At 43.4% G+C, this 16,931-nt stretch overlaps 1 protein-coding gene across 3 annotated transcripts in view; it reads right to left on the reverse strand.

Moving 5' to 3' along the window:
• LOC138261124 (testis-expressed protein 2-like) overlaps positions 1-13,581 on the reverse strand; it is a 344,587-nt gene extending 331,006 nt beyond the window's left edge. For all 3 annotated transcript variants that reach the window (XM_069209794.1, XM_069209793.1, XM_069209789.1), the window contains exon 1: positions 13,348-13,581. The gene's annotated coding sequence lies outside the window, so the exon portion shown is untranslated. The remainder of the gene's footprint in view (positions 1-13,347) is intronic.
• Between the last annotated feature and the right edge of the window lie 3,350 nt (positions 13,582-16,931).

Here is a 16,931-nt window from a genome sequence, read left to right on the forward strand (position 1 = left end):
ACCCTGTTGCTAAACCCCTGCTGTGCATGGCCAAAGGCTGCGCACAGTGTGTGGTTGGCTCCCTGTGGCCAACTCCCTGACACGAAGGCCAAAGGCCATGTATGGTGGGTAAAGCTTGGCTTTATGAATGGTAGTAAAATATTGCTTTACGTTAACAAAACCCTAGACATTCCCTATGAAAAATGTTAAAGTAACATTAGAGTAAGGTGTAATAAAAAGATCTGTTTTTGTTTAAAAAAACCTTAGAAAGTAACTGAAAAAAACAAAGGTTAAAATAATGTTAGGTGAATAAGTCAGTGGCAACATTAATGTTTTGACCACAACAAACAAAGAAATTCACCAACTATAACTTGCACCCCCACCATTCATTACTTATGACCTCACTTATTAAATCAGTCATGACATGTTCTATGAAATCATTTATGATATCACTGATAACATCTCATATGACATAATTGATGATATCACTGATGACATCATACAAGCTTCTTTTGCACACATTACTCTATAAATTTGTATGGCCTTTGAGGCCTGAAAGTAAGCACAAAATACATCAGAAAGCTATGAAACAGCATTAATGTCGTCACAGATTGAACTCCTTTAGGTGTAGCAAGCATGTGGTATATTCAATATTTACTTTATAACATAAACTTCAAGGCTAGCCGAGTTCACATTAACATTCAACTACAGATAGATAGGTAACCCCCATTGCACAGGGTGTTCAATCTGTATACAACAGTTCAGAGAAAACCAAGTTCCCTAGCCTAGCCCCACTAACAGACAAGTTTTCTATGTATCAAAACCCTCAAAGTCACCGAACCTACATTGAGAAATTAAGTTTATATGAGTTAAAAAGTGGGTACTGCAAACAGTGTTTACTCTACGGAGAGCGGGTACTCTGTACAACACTGTATGCAGACAGTGAAACTCTCAGGAGATCTACACCATAGAGAATTAAAATGTATCTAGTAAAAACCGTCATCTCTCAATGAAACATGTCAAAAGATTCACTTTTTGCTTAAAATAACTAAGGTCTGAAGGTGCTAAATATCATGCTCCCTTATAGCCTTCACACTATGGTGAAATTTTTACAGAAAGCCCATCTTCTGAAGCAAAAGAAGCACAGGTACATAAGTTAGTACCTGGTGCGCACAGTCTTATATGTTATGTAAAAATTGTCATGCTAAGATGATTATTTCTAACAACTCAAGGCAGCTTACAATATTTAGAATCTACTATGTAGAATCTTCGCCCAGTAAGAAACTTTTTCTGCAGACCAAAAGCTTGTGTGGAACATACTGGTCACAAGTCATCAAGTTTCATCTGCACCCTGAAAGAGTTCCTCTTGAATTCAAAGATTGATAACATGTTCAATATCTTTATATACCTATGATGCATTAGAAGCACATGTGTTTTGTAAACAGCTACACCCATTAGCTGGACCCAGGCTGTATAAAATAAGGTTGAAAAGTAATATGGTAGTTACCTGCCACTATGTAAACTGTAAAATGAACTAGCACAGTCATTGGAGGATGTCATCAATTATGTCACCTGAGATGCCATCACCTAACTATAAAGTTACTTTAACTTTTGTTTTTTTCAGTGAAAAACAACATATATAGATATATGTATATATATATATATATATATATGTATATATATATATATATATATATATTCATTTAACATAGTGGCGGAAGCCCCTATGTAGTTATAGTTAGGACAGGATTTTCATAGGAAATGTATTTTTGGGTTTGCTAATAACTTTGCAGCCATTTGACAAATTTTCACAAACCTTTTCACAAAAAGTTTATTTAAGCCAAATCAGCTCCTTTGGGGAAGTTTCGGGGTTATCGAAGTTTCGGGGTTATCTGTCAAGCGGGGGCCAAAACAAACAGATGGTCCCAAAACGTGTCTTTCCCATGCAATTTTGAAAATTGATCAGCGATACAGCGAAAACTGCTGAACGGAATTACCAATTTGGCAGAAAGCTTGATCTTTAACCACAAAGCATGCAAGATCTGAATGGCTGCCTCACATCAAGAAAGATGTTTGGCAGCCACTTTAGGACTTCAGGACTGATCAGCTTTGTCCTAAAAAAAAAAAAAGGTATATGGAGACAGCGTGGGAATATCCTGACCCTGGAGGCTTGTTGGAGGTCCCAGAGGGACCCACCCTGGGGCTAATAATGGACTTTTTTAATGTAATGCAGTAATATTTTTTAAAAGGGCATACTCCGGCACGTATCTTTTTTTACCCCCCTGTATAGACCAGGCACATTATCATTAGAAATGGAGGAGGACATGCAACCGCCCTCTTTCCTGAGCCACTGAATGGACTCAAGGGCCCCATCCCCTGGGGCTGCTGAAAATTATTTTTTTAATGAACGGGAAGGGCCAAGTGCCCTGACTATCCAAGCCACTTAATGACCCTGCTGACACCATTTCCAGGCTGCAGGAAATTAAATTATTTTTAAGTGGGGGGAGGGGGAGGGCTTGCAGCTCTCCTCCCAGAACCATTTAATTGCCATGGGGTTACCATCTTCAAGGGCCTGTTGAAATGTTTATTTGATGAGGGGGCTTAGGGCACCCCTCTCCAAGCCATAAAATGGCCCTGGGCACCCAATCCTGGCAGTGTCCCAGGGACCCCATCACCCAGCGCACTGTGTTCCATGGCCTGGAAAGCGCAAGCAGGGAACAGAAATATAACTCCATTCCTGTTTTCTCTCGGGCAGGGAACATAAGATTGCTCCTGGCTGGTGGGAGTAGAAATAAAAGCTTCTCCAGCCGAGCAGGAGCAAAACAGTACCGCCGTCTCCGACTGGCACCTCTGGGCTCTCAGTGTTGTTCATACCCCAGGTGGGACCAGGGTACCCCCTAAAAAACAGAAAGTGTTGGTGGCTCCAGCCAGGACCCTGGGTGGGTGTTGGCTTGTAGTCAGTTTGGCTGCGGTAGCCATGAGCCTCGCCCTATTAAAAGTTGTTGGGTGTCTGGCTGAGACCGGGGCCACCATGAAAACAACTGTATGGTGGCTCCTGCTCATGGTTGAGCGGGGAGCTACCGGGCCGCAGAGGCTATGAGCCTCTCTCCTTCACCCCCAACAATTGAAACCCCCCAAAAATAAGAAAAAAACCCTGGGCATGAATATGAAATGAGCAGAACAGATGTTCATTAAATACACTGTGCTTCTGCCAGGGAGCACCCTGTAATGGCTTGCGAAATCTAGTCACATAAATTATTACATCCTCTTGGTGCCCCTAGAAGGAGTAGGGTAACCATGAAGCATTTTTTAAATCTTATTGTAGGCTGCAATGACTGCAGCAGCCCCACAGAGTATTTTTTAAAAAGTTACAGTAAGTCTCCAGGGTCATTAAACACATGACCCCTGGAGAGCTAGCCATTTATTCTAAAGCATTCTGAGCTGCAGCTTTACAGTCTTCAGTTGGTGTGTGGACACTCCATTTGGTTGGTCCTAAGGCTGCAGTTTATTACCTAAAGAGCGTAAAAAAAGACTCAACGCATGCTCATGGTTATTTTGACTAAAATGCTTTATTTAAAATATTTTTTAGACAGTAATTATTATTAATTACTGCTATGTATGTACAAGGAAATACATTGGACTACAGTTATTAATAAATTATTGTGGTGGTTTCTTGGCGAAGCCACTAGGACTGCTTTATAAAGGTTGATTTGCTGACCCTCTGCTAAAGCCAATAGGTCAGCCTTTTATATTTTGATGTTCTGACTATTTGACAAAGGCAGTCGGTCTTACTTAAAATGACATCCCTTTATGTTGTTATGTTACGTTTAAAATAAAATCAGAAAATCACTGAAAAAAACAAAGGTTAAAGGGATGTTATAGTTAGGTCTCGTAATACTATCATACTTTACATTACAAAAGCTAAAAAATTCAGTGAAAAAAAACAGAGAATAAAATGTTGTTATAGTTGTTATAGTTAGGGGATAATGTCAGCTAAAACATAGCATTTTAACTAAAAAGTCACTGAGATTCAATAGTAATATTTAACTGAAGTTACTATAACTGGTGTCCGCACCATGCACTGCTTATTTCGTCACATATTCCATCACTCATGACAGTTTCTATACCATCATTGGTGACATCATAGATAACATCTAAAATTAGATCATTGATGAAAACACTGTACAAGGAGGGGCGGCAAGGTATAGTTACTTCTGTTAACTATAACTGGGAAATTTATCTTGGTTTAAAATGTTGTAATTTAACTGGCATTATCACCTAACTAAAATGTCACATTAACGTGTATTTTTTGTGAATATATGTGTGTGTGTGCGCGCGAGTGAGTGCATGCATTTGTGTGTGTGTGTGTATACACATTTAAAATTGCAAAGTAATGTATATCTTCTGAAGTCATGGAAAGAAACGACAGAAAGATCAAATAGTTAGTCAAGCCAAGCCTGCTGAACAAATAAACATTATACTCACTAAACAACATTTCCCTGGTCAATGCAGTAGCCATCTTGCAAAATGGTACTGTATTCACCTTGGAAATGTGGCCTAAGGTGGTCATCTTGTGCAATGTTAAAGTTGTTCTTAAACATTTATGAGAAGTGTATTGTGGGACACGAAGAGAGAATTTCTGATCATCTGAAATCCTGTGAGCATCTTACATACCCAAAAACAATGCATTTTAGCCCACCATCTTGCAGACTGCAATATCAAGAAAAGGTCCATTAATTTATTGTTCATTCATCCCTTTGAAATTTAGCAAGCAACAGATCTCTACCACAGAGCAGAAGGAAAGTGATGCTGTCACCCTGTATTTTCAGAAGAGAATGAGAGAGACCAGTCTAAGGGCCTGATGCATAAAGCATTTTCGTGGCCCAGGGCGTACAAATTGCAGAATCACACATTTGTGTAAGCAAACAAATGCAGAACGCAATACAATTTATGACCCACAACAACTCACAAAAGGAAGGGGCCATGTTATGTTGTTCTCCCTTCCCTTTCCAAGCAAGAAAGCACTGGGTCAGTGGTTTTCACTGTGATTACAGTTGCAAACCGATGTTCACCCACCAACATGCAAAATAAGCATTTGCAATTCAACGAGTCTCGCATTTGCTGGAGGTAGAGCTATTAGCGTTGTAAACTCCTAACCAGACTTTCCTTGCCACACAAATTGAAAGAAAAAAAATGAGCGTGATCGCGCTATGTAAAACGCAGCGCGATCGCGCTGAATTTAAAAAGCAAAAAAAACGAGCTCGATCGCGCTATGTAAAACCCAACTCAATCGCTCTGCATGGACAATAGAAAGCCAAAGTAGTGCAGAAACCAGGCTGAAAATTTCAAGCCTCGTAAATTTTCAGTAGTTGATGGGTGCGCTCTAGGAGGGCTAAACACCAGAAAAGGCATGACATATGCATGACATTCACTAATTAAAGCAAGTGGATTTTAAAAGGTGAGCCCACAAACCAATGAAAGTGACAGGCGTGACATGAGCGTGGTTACAAGCCCAAAGAGAGAATACAACAGAGCCGGAGTGCTTGTGCGCTCGACCCTTAAAAGGGTTAAGGGACCACTTGCACATAGAGATGCTGGCACCTGCAGGGGACACGCCTTCTGCGGGTCTCCTCAATGTGTTCTCTGAATGCCAACATTTATTTTTGGAAGCAAATTTTATTCTTTGTAAAGAAATGTTGACATTCAACGAATACTAATGCAGGGATAGAGGTCTGATGTCCTATCACAGCCTTCTATCCCTGGAGGGTTTCTCAAAAGGGCTCCTACATTTCACATTAAGGCTTCACGCGTTTCCGCCACTTTTCGTGAATGGGCATTTTTTGGGGTTTGATCAGAACATAGAGATCAGGTCACATACTAGTAGGAAAGCAAAAAAAATAATAATAAGCACAGACTTTGCTGAGACCTGAAGTTAGAATCAGATCTTAATTGTCAAGAAAGAAATGTTTTTTGGGTCACTCTTGGTATGACCTTAGGAAGTGCATTTACTCTGGGTGGGAATGTAGGTCACAAGAGTCCACGGTGCTGTGAGATGAGATCTCCAACACCATGCACAGAGATGAATGGTGAGAATTGTGTGAGATGTGAGGTTGTCACTGTTATTGTGTTCTGAACGAGGTAATATATCATTGCAACCACTGCCCAAACCCGCTTGAGGACCAGGTGTTTGTACAGTTGTCGCTGGGTGGATTATCACAGGGTGGAAGTCGGGGCTTGAACCTCCGCCTGTCCTGTGACAGCGGTGTGAGCCCCTCTGCTTGGGGTCTTAGGAGATCTTGTGCTGTGCAAGGTACAGCGATTCTTTCCTAGGTGTTGGTGGTGCATGTGGTTGTTTTATGGTTTATAAGGCTGTTGTTTCTAACAACCTAACCTGTATGAGCCGTAGCAATGACGTCGCGAAGTGGCTCACCTAAGGGAGATATAGGATGGATGCAGACAGAACAGACAGGAAGACTGGCGGGCAGATAGACAGTCAGCTACTCACCTGCCCAGGGACAGAGCACTGGTGCACACTGGACCTACTGCTTCACACCTTCCACATCAGAGCTGTTTCTCCTTGTAGATAATACTGTGCTAGTGATTCAGGGCAGGATGTTTCCTGACCCCTCCAGATAGCCGTAGAATGGCTTCAAAGCCATCTAAGCCTGATCCAAGCAAATCAGGCAGCAGAGCTCATTAAAAACTCTCTTGCAGTCCACTTACCCTCTCCTCCTATAACCTGGATTACCTTCCTGCAGGATGAGGGTCTGTGTGCATCCTTGCCATGCAGATGGCTGTGAATCAGGATGGTGGGGTCACCTCGGAGCTGGCAGCTGGGAATGGACCTTGAAATTCAGACACTAAATCACAAATTCTCCGTCAGCGGTAGACACTCACCCAGGCTGTATTCGGCTGTCTGGGATCAGACTGAGTGATTCTGACAGCTCATTAGCTCCAAGCAGTACCCCTTTCCAGCTGCTTCTAAGCCTGGCTATTTGTGTATTCCATTGTGCCAACGCATGGCACTTTCTGACATTGTTTTTTTATATAGCGACTATCTGTGATGGAGTGGTGAACATTTTGTACATCATTAGGGGCCAGGTGTACAAATAACTGGTTGCAATATAGAGGGTACAAATTGATACCAGTATTTTTGAGACCACTAAATAATTGTACTAAACTAAACGACCTATGTAACAATAGGTTAGTTCCTAAAATTTCGAAACATAGTGGGTCACTATCCAATTTATGTAATGGCTTTTAATTAGGTTGTATGTAAATTATGACTCACTGTTATTGGAGGCCATCAAAGGGATGGCGGCCCGCTGGTGTCAGCAGAGCTCTGCGTGTGATTGCTTTTATACACATTAAGCATTGTTTATGTAGCCTGTTTTCAGTAAAGGAAACTGGGCTGCAATTATAAAGGAACATAGGTTTTGTTTTTTGAGTTGGCTGTTGTCTCATTGACCAACGCTTATTCCCCACCAAACTTTTCTTTTGATTCACAAATGTTTATCACCTACTTATGAACTTTTTTTTTCTACGTGGACTTCAATTCAAAACATTGATACATAGCATACTGATTCAGTATTTTGAGGGGACACCTACAAAATGATCTTTAGAGATACCGAATTGGTATCCCATTTTATGAGTCAGAAAAACTTTTCTGACTCCTAAGAAACTCTGAAAAAGCATCTTTCTGGTCGCAGACACCACGTCGGAGTATTTGTGAGTGTAAAAATGGCTAATACATCTGGCCCGTCAACCTCCTGCAGTAATATTTTGAATTGGCATTTACGAACTGCACACAGCAATAGTAGTTTTATTATAGATCTAGTTTAAATGGGGAATAACATGTAGAAACAGTGTCAGTGGCAGATTCTCAACATTTATTAGTGAAAGCAGTGCTTCCTATAATTTAATGATATTACCCAATGCAGTATTACTGCATTTTAAAGAGCACAAATGTGTTATATTTGTGATAATCCTCTACCACATATTTAATACGATTTTTGCCCAAGCCTTACCTTGTCCAAACGATATCATTCCTCATGCTGGAGTGCAGAGAAAGAACCACTTAGCAGGTAGAAGAGACTGCAGACAGGAAATGTTGGTCTCACTCACTGAAAGACGCCCTGAGCCACTGAAAGTGTTGTGTCCTCTCTCGTCTGTCCCACAGTGGCAAATCAAATGGTGATCAGAATAGATACCACTGGGTAAGGGAGGTTAATAGCACACATATCATCATCTGTTCTTGTAAAATGGTTCAAGTTTATCCAATATCGTAAAAAATTTCACCTCTTATGTCCTTGCTCCATGACACACCAGTGGCTGAAAGTGGTCGATCTCTCAACTTTAAAGACCAGTCCAAATGATTTCTGACTGCACCAGGGAAGATAACTTTGGTACATGCCATTTAAAAGGACTGAACTGCATACATGTTAACTTATTCAATTACACTACCCCTAGGAAGAACTTAGGGCCCGATTTAGATTTTGGCGGATAGTTTACTCCATCACAACAGTGACAGATAGCCCGTCTGCCAAAATCTAAATTCCATTATATCATATGGGATTTAGATTTCAGTGGATAGGCTATCCGTCAGTGTTGTGATGGAGTAACTCAATTCTAAATCCGGCTCTTCATGTCGAGTGAAACACGACAGGTGTTACAACTGTGAAAATAGATAAACAGAAAATTGAAAGACAAGTTAAAACAAGCATTCGCAAGGCCAATAGATCTGGTGTTGACCGCCAGTCTTTTGGCTTTGTCAATGCTTGTTTTGTTAAAGTTTTTGTAAAACTTTATTGTTGGTAAAGCCGCTGGACCCCCACTAATATAAAAATAACTGTACGATAACCGCAAAACTATGTTTCTCCTCTCAAAATGGATGCATTGAAAGAGTAGTCTCTGGCAGGAAAATGATTTTGTTTTTGTAAGTATGCGCTCCTCGTGAAGAGCAAAATACTGCCACTCACAGTAAAGTTATCCAGTGGCTGAAGCAGTCTGTCCTACTGTCCCACTTTGTATGCTGTAGTGGGCGGAAGACAAATGTGACTGACACAACAACAAACAAATGGATGAATAGGGCTCTCTGAATGCCCCTATAAGTAAATATATATTATATATAATTTATTAAAATTAAAAAGTATTGTCTAACACCAGACCTAAAAGTGAAACGCCAGCTGATTTGCTTCAGTGTGGTCACCACGTTATTTATTTTTTTTTTTTAATGCCTTTTTTTGCAAACCCCATGGCTGTGTACTGTTTGGTTAGTTTAGTCTCTTGCCAGTGAAAACATTATTCAGACTAATTTTTATTTTAAGACATTAAACAACAAACATATAAAACGCATCACATTGCTTTCAGAACTGAGCATCATGGTTACAATAAGAACAACGGGTAAAATTCCATGACACTGCCCAGTACTTAATTTGTAAATAAAAAGGTGCCAGTGCCCAAAGTTCTCCTTTGAAACCCACGGCTGCTGCAATTAAATGTGCAAGCACAGAATACTGAGGCAGCCTAATCCTAAAGCCATCGCGGGCCACTTTAATCCATTTACAGCCACTCCCAGCCCCTTCAGCTCACTCTTGCAGCTTTCTACTTTCTCCTTTTCTGCTGCTTTTTCATTTTTCTTTTCCTCCACCTTTCTCATATGTGTCTTTTGCTCACAGTAAATGCCTAATGCAGAAAACTAAGTGCTGGCTCTCAAAAATAAGTGCTGGTGCCACACCCTGGAAACCACTGGCTTAAAATAAGCACTGCTGCCACCCATCAGTAAAATAAAATTCTCACAGAGAGAATAGAAATCCATAAACGAGTCAAGTATCAAGAGTTTGGTGCACTATTAGGATATGGTACGGAAAACCAAGAATGAAGTAATGGGAGCTACAAGTGACATCACATCACTTCAACTTTTAGTTCTCTATCTGTTTTTTGGGGTGTTTTATTTCCAGAGCGTTTGTCCAGTTCTGGTAGAATTTCATACCAGGCTATTACTGAGTTTTCCAGATCTCATATATGCAAGATTTTTTGTACTATATTGTAGGAAGAACTGTGGCCCAGGTGGGTATGACCTAGGGTTACCGTTCTCAGAAAAAACATACTAGCTGTTTGTGTTCATTTTCTATAGTGGAAAGGTCAAGTGTGCGTAGGTGATAAAACATTTATAACTTTTTTTTGGTAGGGATATATATATATATATATATATATATATATATATATATATATATATATATATATAAATAAATATAAAAAATATATATACATGCCAGGACAGTAACAAAACAGTCAGGTAGCAACTCGAACTGCTACCCATCCCTGCAGGCTTTTGCAGGTACTTTTTTAGTTGATTTCAGGCACTCTGGGGGTCATTCTGACCGCGGCGGACGGCGGTCGCCGCCCGCCACGCGGTTCCCGCCGAAAGACCGCTCCGCGGGCGGTCATTCTGGCTTTCCCACTGGGCTGGCGGGCGACCGCCGAAAGTCCGCCCGCCAGCCCAGCGGGAAACACCCTTCCCACGAGGACGCCGGCTCAGAATTGAGCCGGCGGTGTGGGAAGGTGCGACGGGTGCAGTTGCACCCGTCGCGAATTTCAGTGTCTGCTAGGCAGACACTGAAATTCTTTTTGGGGCCCTCTTACGGGGGCCCCTGCAGTGCCCATGCCATTGGCATGGGCACTGCAGGGGCCCCCAGGGGCCCCGCGGCACCCCCTACCGCCATCCTGTTCCCGGCGGGAGAACCGCCAAGAACTGGATGGCGGTAGGGGGTGTCAGAATCCCCATGGCGGCGGAGTGCGCTCCGCCGCCATGGAGGATTCTCAAGGGCAGCGGAAAGTCGGCGGGACACCGCCGACTTTCCGTTTCTGGCCGCGGCTGAACCGCCGCGGTCAGAATGCCCAGCGGTGCACCGCCAGCCTGTTGGCGGTGCTACCGCCGACCTCTGCCATGGCGGTAATTACCGCCAGGGTCAGAATGACCCCCTCTGTGTCTACAGCAGCACCTTCCCCTGCCATCCCCCTGCTTTCACCGTGATCAAGACCGGGAAGGTCGAAACGCGTTGGTGTCAGTTTGTTTGGGGTCCTGTGATGGAATAAAAGAAGTCTGATCTAATCCTGTGAGTGCCGCATCCTTGACTTAATTATCAACTTGGTGTGAAGATTATTGATGGGAGTAGGTCCCTCCCTGCTGCAGGCACCGACATGAGATGAGCGCGCCTCTTTGGACCTGCTGGAGTTAATATATATATATATATAAAATATATATATATACATGCCAGGACAGTAACAAAACAGTCAGGTAGCAACTCGAACTGCTACCCATCCCTGCAGGCTTTTGCAGGTACTTTTTTAGTTGATTTCAGGCACTCTGTGTCTACAGCAGCGCCTTCCCCTGCCATCCTCCTGCTTTGTTGTGTTGCTGCTCCTTCCCTCTGCCCCACACCTCCCTCGTATTGCTGGTGCCACGCACCTCCTGGCCCTCCGCTTTGTTCCGTCTCTCTCCCTCCTCCCCCACACCTCCCTGGTGTTGCTTGCCCACCCATCCTCCTCCCAATGACAGTAGTGTTGCTGACCCCTACCCCAGGGTGCCTCTGTTCCTGCTACTCCCCCTTCCTCTTGTCTGCTTCACACAATTAAACAAATCCAAATAGTTTGTGCGCATGAGAGTGCTATTTGGCTTTATTTCATGTTTTTTTTTTTTATTGCACAGCAGCACGGTCTGCTGTGCAACATGGCTTCAAAATAAAAAAGCGCTAGGACGCTGGCCATGTCATAGCACTTTCGATTTTTATACTTTGAGCTGTACTGCACAGCAGCCCACACTGCTGTGCAACATGTCTAAAAAAACATTGACAAATCCAAGAGATCTCTCATGGACAAAACCTATTGGATTTGCTGATATTGTTTTGAAAGTGCAAAAGTACAAAAAAACAAGTGTTGGGACGAAAAAAGGACCAACTTTCCTATAGTTTCAGTAAACCTAGTGGCTATGTAAGTCTGGACTAACTAGATAGGTAGCCACAACCAAACCGTGGGCAGAAATGTGGCTGTAGCACTGCCAGCCAAAGATGAGATAGCTGAGGTCAACGTTTCTGCCGCAAAATTTCAGTGATCTCATATCTTCAGAGTTTCTCTGCCACTCACACACACTACCCTTGTATGCAGCAGGAAAATGCCACTGACATTGCTCGCCCTCTCATTACGATTCTCCAGACAAGCGGCATTCAGTCTTGGAAGTATCTGCAGACTGGGTTGCCACCTGGCCAGTTTTTTAATGTCCCAGCCTGTACAAAAAGTAGGAAAATTGACTAAAGGCCCATTATTTCCCTTTATCAGTACATACTTTAAACAGCGGCTGCATGAGTAAAACACTTAAAAAATAATTCTACAGCTCCCGTAATGACCCCCGGCTGATCATTAAAGTATATAAAGACAGAAATACCATATTAAAAATGAATATAGACAACCTCGTTTGCATTTCTACCTAAGGCCTACACCGAGCTAAAGGAAGGACAAGGAAAGGGTCACTTCCGGGTTGCCTAGGACCTGATTAGTCTTTGACAGTAAATACATTTAACTAAATTGACCCACTCAGATCCCCTGGGGGTGAAGAGATTGATTAAAAGTGGAGTGAGACTGTACCATAACCGATAGTAATCTTTCAGGGCAACATTGCTGGGAATGACAGAAGGTCATTTGTTGAATGGATTTACCACCTGCACAAAAGCATTCGATAATAAAAAAAAATTCTCTGTTAGTTACTGACCACTTCCTTGCTAGGACATCTGTCAAAACACAGAAGAAGCTCAGGGGTCACAGTACAAGTCAGACACCGCCTTCCCACAGAGCAGAAGCAATGTCTGGAGAAGTCTATCCAGGGTTGCTGGGCCCCACCCACCTCCGGATCTTCTTGCTCACACACCTTGCAAGTCACAGATCAGGATTAATAAGGCTTGAGTTTATCAGTCAGACTTCACACATGCACATCCCACTCAGGATGGACCATCAGATCAAGGCTGGCACCACCCCTAACGATTCATTACCATGATCAGAAAGTCCTGCATGGGAGGGGCGTCTTTTCTTTTTCAGATGACCATGCTATGCAATACTCCTCCTGAAGAAATCAGAAACCTCAGTGGCCGCCTGGAATTCTGAAGTGCTTTAAAGACCAAGCTGGTCCTCACAATTTGACCCTCTAATTCTCTATGATTGATCCAGGATTCCCATACATTGAGGGCTCCACCAAAGTCCTAATTTAGAGAAGGGTAGCAAGGGAACATTTTCAGGAGCAGCTCATGGCGCGTTTGGGGGGCGTGGGCAGCGCATGACAGGGGGCGGAGAAAAATGTGTTTAATTAAAACCACTTACCTGAATCATTGCCGCTGTCACAACCGCACCGCTCCTATTGCCTTCACTGCAGCCCCAGGCACAGGATCCCAGCCTGCCCTGTGGCCAATCTGAATGCTGCTGCCATGCTGCTGGCAGCACAACAGCAGCGTTCGGATTGGTCGGAGCACCAAGCCAGGGCGCTCTAAGGCAGAGTGGATTGTCTGCCTGGTGTCTCCAAACGGCAACACAGTGCCAGTCGGCCAAACATACATGCGCACGGAGGAGTGCTGTGCACTCCCCCTCCGTGCTCGTCACAGCCCGTGGCCCCACCCTTTTTACAATAAAACAATAATAAACTATGTTTATTATTGTTTTATTGTAAACGTTTGGCAGCTGCTGGCGGGGGAGGGGGCGACGCTCTTCTGCCTTAGCGTAGGAGTCGCGCCTGAACATTTTCCAAAATGGGGGGATGTGCTACCAAGAGGGTATACAGATATTCAAAACAAAAAATAGGACATGGTATAAAGCGAAATAGAGCTCAATAATGGCATATAGCATGTACACAAAAGGACTTAACATTAGAGTCCAGTATAGGTCCAGGAGGTAAGGATCCATTCCATTTTTTCAGGATAACTAATAAGTTTGATTTAAATTGTATGCAAATTTATTTCATGTAGATACTCTAAAAATCTGGCCTGGATCTAGTTCTCCTGGTCGTTCGCTGGACACTGACATCACTCATGATGTAGAGAAAGCACCACGCTGGCAATGACCTATGAGACAGACTAGACATACATAAACAATGCAGTGTTTCAGAAGGTCTGTGCTTGATTAGTGCAAGAAATAAGTATGGTGATAGATGGCTTCATATGGGGACTCCGAAATTAAATTACTTGCATTTCCCTTACAAGAATAAAGAATTAGTTCTCATTTTCCCTACTTCCTATAACCCTTACAAACAGATATCTGATAAAAGCTGTGAGACACAACATTGAAAAATAACGTTTTATGAAATAGTCCATCCTCTATGCTTTTAAGAGGAGAGTCCGGCCATTGGGTAGCACGTCACTTCATGCGTGGATTCACCAGTCGCGTCTGGCGACTGGGCGAAGTGGCAGGGCGGGGGGAATAAAAGAGAAATAAAAAATAAATAAAAACTTACCTTAAGCGCACGTCCGTGCCGCCGCTCTCCGCCCCAGTGCAGGCACAGGCTCCCAGCCTGCCCTGCGGCCAAACATGATATGGACGGCCAAACATACATGCCCCTCGTTGCCCGTCACCCCCGTGGCCCCGTCCCTTTAAAAAGAAAACAAGCCCTGTGCGAAGAAGTGATGCACCACTGAGACTCTCACCTGGAAATGGTACTGGTCAACGAGCATGGCATTACCATCCAGACACTTTTACTCTCTTCTGCACAACTGTCAAACTTATACTGCCTTTTAATTATATTTCCATGATTCACATGTGTTTAATTGTGATGACGTTGTCTATTGCTTTTAAGAAAATATCTATCTATTATAGATCAAGATATGCAGAAGTTATTATACCAGTGCTCTTCAGGGTCTCTGAATGACCTTTGTCCGCCTCATATCCTAAAGTTGGGTGCTTACACCATCATCCCTTTAAATCTATTTTAATTCCAGTTTCTTGGAAATCTGCTGTAATGACACCCACTCTATAGAATCCCATAGCGGAGCCACGCATTTTGGCAAATTAGAGAACTATTTCTCTATTACCTGCACCAACTAAGATGCAAGACTCTCACATTCCTTTTTTTTCTCACTCAATATCTCAATACTAATGATCTTCTGGATGCCACACAATATGGTTTCCAGGCCCCCATTCTACATAATGAGTACTGAGTCTGAAATATCGATGGGACACTAAAGGCACGTGTTAGAAATTGGGTAGTTGGTTGACTAGGTATGAGCCCGGGTCAGGCGGCAACCACAATCCTAGTGAGGGTAAGTGCCAGGAAACCCAAAATAAACCTGTGCTCACCTTCTGGAGGCTTGGCACAGAGCAGTTAGGCTTAATTTGGAGACAGTGTGTAAAGTATTTGTGCAACACTTCAAACAGTAAAACAGTGAAAACACCACATATAAAGAAAGATTCCACACAAGGCTAGAAAATAGAGATTTTAATAAATAAAACAAGACCAGAACAACAAAATTCAAATGAGTAGAACTTGAGTTATGAAATTTTAAAGAATAAACTTGAAAGTAGTGGAAACATCCTAAACAACGCGTCCTCACCAACGGGACGTTTCCCACACTAGCTGAACAACCCTTGCCTGAACAACGACTGCCTTTTTCTCTGCCTTAACCATGCACGTGCCAAACTATGCATATGCGCAGTTAAGGCAGAGAAAAATACAGAGAGGAGTCTTGTGGATCGGGAGAGGATGCAGTGTGGTAAGTGGGGCTGGGGCAGAGTTGGGGGTGTAGTTTTTAGGGGTGAGGAGTGGACTAAGGGCTTAGGCTGGGTGGGTGGATCAGGGTAGTTTTCTTTTAGGGGCAGGGGTGAGGGGGTTAGGGAAGTTAATTTTTTAGGGCTTACAGAGGGTGGAGGGATCACAATAGTTTACTTTTTAGGGGTGGGACGGGGGTTGGGGAAGTTTATTAGGGCTTAGGGTGTGTGGGGTACGGGGTACTTTATTTTTTAGAAGCAATGGTGGGGGCGGGGTAGTTTATTTTTTAGGGACGGGGAAGGTTTAAAGAAGGGTGGGAGGAGAGGAGGAAGGATCGGGAGAGGTTGCGGTGAGGTAAGTGGGGCTGGGTCAGGATTTGGGGAGGTCGTTTTTTAGGGGTGGTGTGGATTTAGTGCTTAGGGTGGGAGAGTCGGGGCATTTTACTTTTTTAGGGGTGGGATGGGGGTTGGGGAACTTTATTTTTTAGGGCTTAGGGTGTGTGGGGGTTCGGGGTAGTTTATTTTTTAGGGGCAGGGGTGAGGGTGAGGTAGTTTATTTTTAGGGGTTTAGAAGGTTTAAGGAAGGGCAGGAGGAGAGAGGAGAGGAGAGGAAGAAGGATTGGGAGAGGACGTGGTGAGGTAAGTGGGCCTGAGGCACGGTTGGGGGTAGTTTGTAGCGGTGATGTGAATTTAGGGCTTAGGGTGGGTGGGGGAGTCGGGCACTTTATTGTTATGGGCGGGGTGGAGGGGGTTGGGGTAGTTTATTTTTTAGGCCTTAGAGTGGGTGGGGGTTTGGGGTATCTTACTGATTAGGGGTGGGGGAAGGTTTTAGGGCTGAAGGCGGGTGGGGAATGTTGAGGTAGTTTTTTTTTAGGGGCAGGATGGGGGTGTTGGGGTAGTTTTTTTGAGGGCTTAGGGTGGGTGGGGGTGTCAGGGTAGTTTAGTTATGGGGTGTCAGGGAAAGGTTTTGGGGATCAGGTCGGGTGGGGGGGTGTTTGGGTAGTTTACTTATAGGGGTGGGGTAGTTTTGGACCTCTTTGGGGGGTTGAATGACACAACCATGCATGCCGTTTCCACATATGCCTTTATTAAGCATGCTTTTACAACAAAATTCATTGTAAAGACATGCGTGATGAAGGCCTGTGTGGAAAAGACACAGTCGTGGTTGCAACCGTGTTGTTAAGGCATAAGAGGTTCTGGCATGCAACCGTAAA

This window comes from Pleurodeles waltl, chromosome 10 (genome assembly GCF_031143425.1).
Source record: "Pleurodeles waltl isolate 20211129_DDA chromosome 10, aPleWal1.hap1.20221129, whole genome shotgun sequence".
NCBI lineage: Eukaryota > Metazoa > Chordata > Amphibia > Caudata > Salamandridae > Pleurodeles > Pleurodeles waltl.